Raw genomic sequence first — 7,011 nt, 5'->3', positions numbered from 1 at the left:
CCTGGAGGTGATGGAGATGGGGAAGGTAAGAATGGGGACAGGAAGAGTCAAAAATGGCTTGAGCTGCTTTGACATTTGGACTGAATGTCAAACCCGTCCAGAGAGAAAAGGGATTTTTTATATTTTCAGTCCTGGGCATGGTAGTCGGGGGGGATACTGTGCTCTTTTTAAATGCTTAGGGGAAGGAGAAATAAAGAGTTTTAGGAATTGCTGTAAACAAAAACGCAGCATTAGAAAGCTGAACACAGATGACACTTCACTCATATTATCCTAACCTCTGCTCTGCACATGTTTAAGTGTGGAGTGTGCACTCATACGACATGGTCCTGTCACTCGTCCCCTGCGCTCGTGTGAGCCTGGATCGTGCCTCACCCCAGGGTGGTGAGACGGATGGCAGCAGTCCTTGCCGGTCTGAACAAAAGGCCCTGGAGCGCTCGTTACAATCTGTGGTCCCTGTGCTAAATATAGAAAGGAGGAAGGCTCGGCCTCGGTGTAGGGCCAGCCAGGGGCACCCTCCTCCTGCAATTCAGGCCTTTTGCTTTTTCCTTTTCACCTCCATCTGCTCTCAACCGCCTCATCAGTCACCTTCTCCTGCAGTCAATCTGTCCTTTGCTCCTACCTCTTCTTTATCTTGCCCTGTCTCTCTGCACCTACACACCTCTCTGGCTCCGTCATGTGTCTGTGACTCAATCACACTTGTCTCTTTCTCCTAACATCACGAGCAGACCTTTCCCTCCAGAACATCCAGCCCAAAGAACAAAGCTACAGGCTTGGAGAGTCGAGTCAAGCTGTGGGAAGTTATACAAGTCATTAATAGATCTGTGGTCTGAATGAGGATGATGAAGGTTGAGTCAGCCTCCAATTAATGTCATGACTCCAAATAAATGTCTGCCGGTCGTGAATGACACGAGGTAAAGGGCTTTTTCAGAGTGAGAATGTGGGCGTGTTAGTATCATGGATGGATTTCTGAACTGGCCTCTTAATATCACCGTTCTAACACATGCAGTATAATTTCTCAATGTATAGCGGCAAATATTGGCTTTCATTTATTATGCTGAATGCAACCATTAGTAAAGTATAGCATATGTCAAGGTTTCAAGGTCTCAATATTGTACCAAGAGTAAGGTCTTTATATTTTATTCTTAATGTATTTACAAATGTTTCCACTTAAATCTATTTTAAACCTATAGCCCTGACTATATTTTTTAGCTTTCTCCATTTACCAACGGTCATCATATTTGTTCTGACATCTTCCTGTTGAATTGTCAAATGTAGCTTATCCTGCAGAAACACAGGAGGGCGCCATCACTGACCTGCTGGGCAGATGTGAGTCCGGCAAGGTCGGAGCTGTGAGCAGACTCTCAACAACAAAAAAACACATGCACATGACTGTGTGAGTCTTGAACCCTTGGGCCCCTGAATACTGAATCATTTTCTAATCACAGAGATCAGAGGATCCAGAAGCCAATTCATATCAGAGTTGCTGCACAGACTGATTGAGGCTGCACGTGTACGGGTGTCTGAGAAGGGGGTGGAGACATTTGTGAGTTAACAAGCAGCAATGTCAAAGCAGCTAGCTGTTTACATTTTCCAAACGAGCCATGTGTTCCCTTGCTCAAGGCCTTAGAGATTGACACCAGACGTGGGCCCTCACGCATTGAGCTGGTAACAAATGGCAATGCACCTTTGAATGATCAAAATCATTTCCCCTAATTTCTCAGCAGGAAGCCCTTTTGACTGTGTGGAAGCGCCGAAATCATTCATTGAAGGATCCTTTGTTTGTGCTTCAGTCATTTCCTTGGAATATGGTTTGCGGCCATGGTGGTTGGTCATGAAATTGTGTTGCTTTGTTTTCCATCTAATGGGAAGACTACTAGAGGCCCAGTGCTGCGGTGCTCTGCGATCCACGGCAAAGAGAAGAGTATTTTCTGCTTTACATTTCGCCTCTATTTGACTGCACTGTAAGGGTTTTCTATGACTATCTTTATCTATTTTATTGAATTATATTTTTATATTTTTGTTCCATTGTTAGTCAATAACCATGACAACTGAGAAAAATCCCATTAAAAATGAACAAAACACAAACAAAACATGACGTCGGAATGAGAAAAATAATTAGTTAATTAATTATTACAAAAACATAGTAATCCCACATTTTTTAAATATGAGTTTTAAATATGATTATAATATTAAAGGAATAATTATACACTAACAAATATGGATTCAACAAACACACTCTAGGAATCTAAATTGTACAATATAAGCTACAAACACAAAGGGAAGATTTTATTCAAATTGTCCTAATTACCCTTTTTTTATTGGCAGGCAGATGTTTGTGGACCCAATATGTGTGACCTGACGGGAGCGCGCACTGTCAAATATGTGTACGCGCAACATCCTGCTTTACTGCTCTCCTGCAAAGACGGGTCGCCAGCAGGTCGCCAGGCAAGCTTTCAGTCAGAGGATCCATCTGTCACTCAACGAGACCCCCATCTAGTCCGTGTCAGACTGTGTGTGCCACATGGTGGAAAGCTCGGTCCCGATAAATACGAAATCAAGACCCCGCTGGATGTAGGTGGACCGCCAGCGTTCAACAGATCGGCAATTCGACTGTCCACTACCCCTGCGAAGAAGAAAAGATGAGGCGCCCGAAAGACAATAGCGGAGCCAACTGGCACATGTGAGCGACATTTACCAAATTCCCGAGCCAGAAATATGGACAGACTAGCTCTCAAGATCTGGTTGTAATTAGCCGACGCAACTGCTCTTGGCACTGGAGTAGGCTGAGCCCATGCCAACATGACCAGACTATTGTTTAGCATCGCTGTAACGGAATGGGCCCGCAGGAATTTTGGCACCGGTTTTACGCAGCAGACCACATAGTTCAATCGACGTACCTCAACTAGGAGACAGATTACTGAGGCTGGCATGGACGAAGAATGCTAACACATCTCGTAGTATTGCTATGAGATAAAAGACACCAGTGAAGCACCCTGCTGGTTCCTCCCGACAAGTGGACCAGACTATCATCGTCAGGATTCAAGTTTGGACCTCAGCAAGTCCAAAACGACCTTCCCCTCCTGCAAAAAGAATTATCTTACATCTTAAAGCATATTCACAGACTCGCATAGCGGTAAGAATTGTTCGTTACATTCCCAATGATTTCCATCTTTGTTCTTGATGTGGCTCATGTTTTACCCAATGGCAGCCGTGGTTAGTGTGGGTGTTGGGGGTCATGGACGCACCATTTGGCACCATAACGCACAGACGAAGGTGGAATCTTTGTGCTTAATTTCAGTTACAATTTGTGCTGGATTTTTTTCTGGATTTCCTCTGTTTTCTGCAAGTGTTAAACGTTTTGTCAGGGCCAAGTTGTGAGCAACAAGAGAGCAACTTCTCTGTCCAACGTGCTTCTGTGAAGCGGATTCAACCAGCGCATCTAATTGACTCAATAAGCGTCTCATTTTGAAGTCCGTCTACGCCTGCTTATTAGTTTCAAATAAAATACAATTGTATCCTTAAAAAGCGATGCTTACCAATTTTATATCATAGTGTCTCTTAGTATTTGGTTCTCAAATCATTTCAGCAGAAACATGATGTATGGGCGGTGCAGAGATTTTCTTCTAGATTAAATCCTGAAGGAGCGGTTCAAATAATGGAGGAACATGCAGACTCTATAATTATGTTATTGGCAAAGTCTTGAGATTCATTAAGACTGAACATATTTTTTTTTTTTGTGTGGAAAATTGCCTACAATGCATGTTGATTTTTGTAGGGATTTGTAATTAACAGTGTTGTAATTTGGCATGCAGGCTCACATACAAAAAATAGCAGAATTATTTAAAATACATAGAACATTTGCTGAATGTAACAATGGTTCTTATTTTAATAAGACATATTTAAGAAGAATAATAGTTTGATTAACATTTTTTCCTTAACTTGGTTGCCAAAAGAACATACAACCACATTTCTATAATAACCATTTAAGGTTGATCAATACTTGCACAATTGTAAAATTATTTGGAACTCAGGATATCATTTATCCACGAAGGTGCTGTAACGCATGGTGCTTTAGCTCTGAGAGCATTGTACCTCCCTTACAACAGATTGTGCTTACAATTGCTTTGACAGCACCTCAATACTTATATCCCCTGATTTAGTGATTATCTCATCATTTTTGAAGTCAATATATCAAACGAAACACTCCCCAGCACTCGGGAGGTTAACCTGGAGAACAGTCAGCACCAGGCATTATTCACCATGATGAAAAACCGCTCCATTGTGCTGGATGCCTTTGAAATATGCCACATTGGTTTCTGGGTGGAGCATTTGTCAACGCCACAGCAGCGGTGGCTCAAATATGAGCCACAGCCAATGGCTCATATCCTCCCTGTATGTAAAGTCATCGTGATGGAGTTGGGATATTGCCCACAGAAAGAGCTTAGTGCTAGTGAAAAATGCTTGCTTTCTACGTGACATATGGATGCCATGCATTTATTCAGATGTTCTTTTTGGTAAGCTGCCAGCAGACGCACATCTACCTCTATTTGCTCTCCATACATTCTTCCTTCATTTCCAAGTAGCAATACTGATTTTGGCCTTTTACAGCCTTGCATATACATTTAATTAACATTTTCTGAATGCGAAATAGCATGACAGTGACATCTCTGTCACACGATACCCCTTCCAACATGTTACCCCTGCATCCTCCCAAAAGAACATTATTGTACTCCCTGTGGATTGGAGGAGGAAGCTGTAGCAATTTGAGAGAAGGGGAAGTCGACCCCTGTGCACTCCAGTACCGAGATAGAGATGAGGAGCAGATTCTGTGTGGCAGCAAGGAAATGCCCCATCACTTCAGTTAGTATCATGACCATGTGTTACTGACCTCTTTTCATTTAAAATACACAGCATTTCTCTCTCTTATTACACTCTTGGAAAGAAACAAACCTGCTACCCAAGAAAACATGACTTAGAAATAGGTAATAGATTGTGCATGGATGTTTATTAAATGATCAGAAGATGTTTTAGAAAGTCCGACCAATGTGTGGATTTATAAAAACTGAAAATGTTGCAGCTGTGTTCTTCAGAAAAGAGTTAATCCAAGAAAAGGCTTCCGAAAATGGCTTTTTAGTAAGTGGAGAATAGAAACACTGAAAAAGCTGGCTATCAACTATACAGCTACTGTACTGTCTTAAATAACAAATTGCATGATTAACGTATTACATTAGAGCTCATGTTACACAATTTTACCTGCTGAAAAAATGCATTGAAGTCCAAGAGGCGTGAGGAAATCATCAATACAATACATTGAAATACTGCACAATAAAACAGTTTTATCAGCAAAATGTTTCTAAAGTATGAAAAGAAAATGTATATTGTTCACTATAACCTTTTATAACCATGGCGTTATTACTACTGATGCATTTATGTGTAAATAACATTTTGCTGTTGTTCAAATGGAGCTACTTTCATATACCATTAGGTAGCTTAATATTTACGGGCACAATATATGTTTTAATTTATCATATGTTTTGTTTGTAAAATATCTTTATTTTAAAAAAATGATTACAGATATTTTCATCACAAGTTTTTATTTTCACCGCTTGATGTTTTTGACCTGCAACTTATACATTTAAAAAATTAATTTAAATAAATTAAAGAGTAAAAAAGGAACTCAACTATAAAGTGGTGATAATGGCTGTAAAGAAAAACATGGGGGAGGGGTTAGGGATTGTTGGTGTTTCCGGAAGTACATTCTTATCTTGTAAAATATTGATCTAAGGAGTAAATGTAGCAAAGAGTAAAACAATGATATTCCTTCTGAATTGCAGCATGAAATAAGGACCTTAAATGTGTGTTTAGGTACATTTCTTGAGTAAATGCAAGAAGCTACATTACAGCAACATATCTGAACACTGTTATTTTCATCAGTCTCATGCTTGATGCAGAGCTCAATTAGAGCTTTATTTTACTTTGGCCTACTGAACTCAAAATGATTTACGATGAGATTAAAATCAATATTGCCAATTACTGTAGAATTTATTATTCTCTCCCCCTTTAAATTACCCAGTTAAAAGCAAGAATAATGCTCCTGGGGGCTGTTATTGATAATGGGAATAAATTAAAAGCGCAATGGATTCTATACTTCAGTTTTTTTCTCTTAGCATATAGAGCAAGATGGTGTCATATGATACATTAACTTTACACATTCAAATGGGAATGAAAGGGCTTCTTGTTTTGTATGTGGTTTTTTATTTGCCACACAATATGTAATGCCTAATGTCATATTTAACTGCACTTGGTTCCTGACCAGTCAAGATATGCTTGACATGAAAGCTTCCCTCATATCAGCCTCATAATACAGTAACATACTGTGTTCACCAGGACAGCTTGAATACTAAAATGCCTCATTGCCACCATTAAAATCCCTCTAATCTCTAAATATCACTGGATAAATATGTGTATCAATGTTTTACTCCCATGCTTTTATTATGTTTCTTTGTTTAATGTTAATCACTTGCAATTTAATCAGGCATTAACCATTATCATAACTGTCGAGTGAAATGTCTGCGGGATGTGTTTAAGTCAATTACATGCTTTACAGGCAGCTATTTTGAATAATTGGAGAAATCCACTTCCTGTTTTTCCCAATTCTTCCCTTGAGAATATGTGATGTGGAGCCAGTACAGTAAGAGGTACATCTTATGCTTTTAGCCACTACATCAAAAATATTTGAATAGGGAGAGTACTTTTTTTGCAGCACAAACAGTCAACGTGTTAAAATACAGGGGGGGAAAGTACATGTGAGAAAATATGCAGAGATGAGATCCATCACTGCTGAAGCCTTCCCTAACTGGCTTAGTGCAACATGAAATATCAAGGTGTTATGGCTATATCTTGTTTAACAGACGTGAGCATGCTGCCAGCTTTAATCCTCAGAGTGCAGCACACAGAGGGAAAACTCGGTCTTTATGCCTGCCAACTAGTCTGGATTCCCTCAGCTTGACA

The 7,011-nt window shown here is 40.0% G+C and overlaps 1 protein-coding gene across 2 annotated transcripts in view; it reads left to right on the top strand.

Moving 5' to 3' along the window:
- Positions 1 to 2,422: 2,422 nt before the first annotated feature.
- gjc1 (gap junction protein gamma 1) overlaps positions 2,423 to 7,011 on the top strand; it is a 45,683-nt gene continuing 41,094 nt past the window's right edge. For both annotated transcript variants that reach the window (XM_079641970.1, XM_079641969.1), the window contains exon 1: positions 2,423 to 3,133. The gene's annotated coding sequence lies outside the window, so the exon portion shown is untranslated. The remainder of the gene's footprint in view (positions 3,134 to 7,011) is intronic.

Source organism: Notothenia rossii (assembly GCF_949606895.1).
Source record: "Notothenia rossii genome assembly, chromosome: 8".
Taxonomy (NCBI): domain Eukaryota; kingdom Metazoa; phylum Chordata; class Actinopteri; order Perciformes; family Nototheniidae; genus Notothenia; species Notothenia rossii.
Note: the sequence above shows the minus strand (reverse complement) of the source record. Positions and strands in the feature narration are given on the sequence as shown.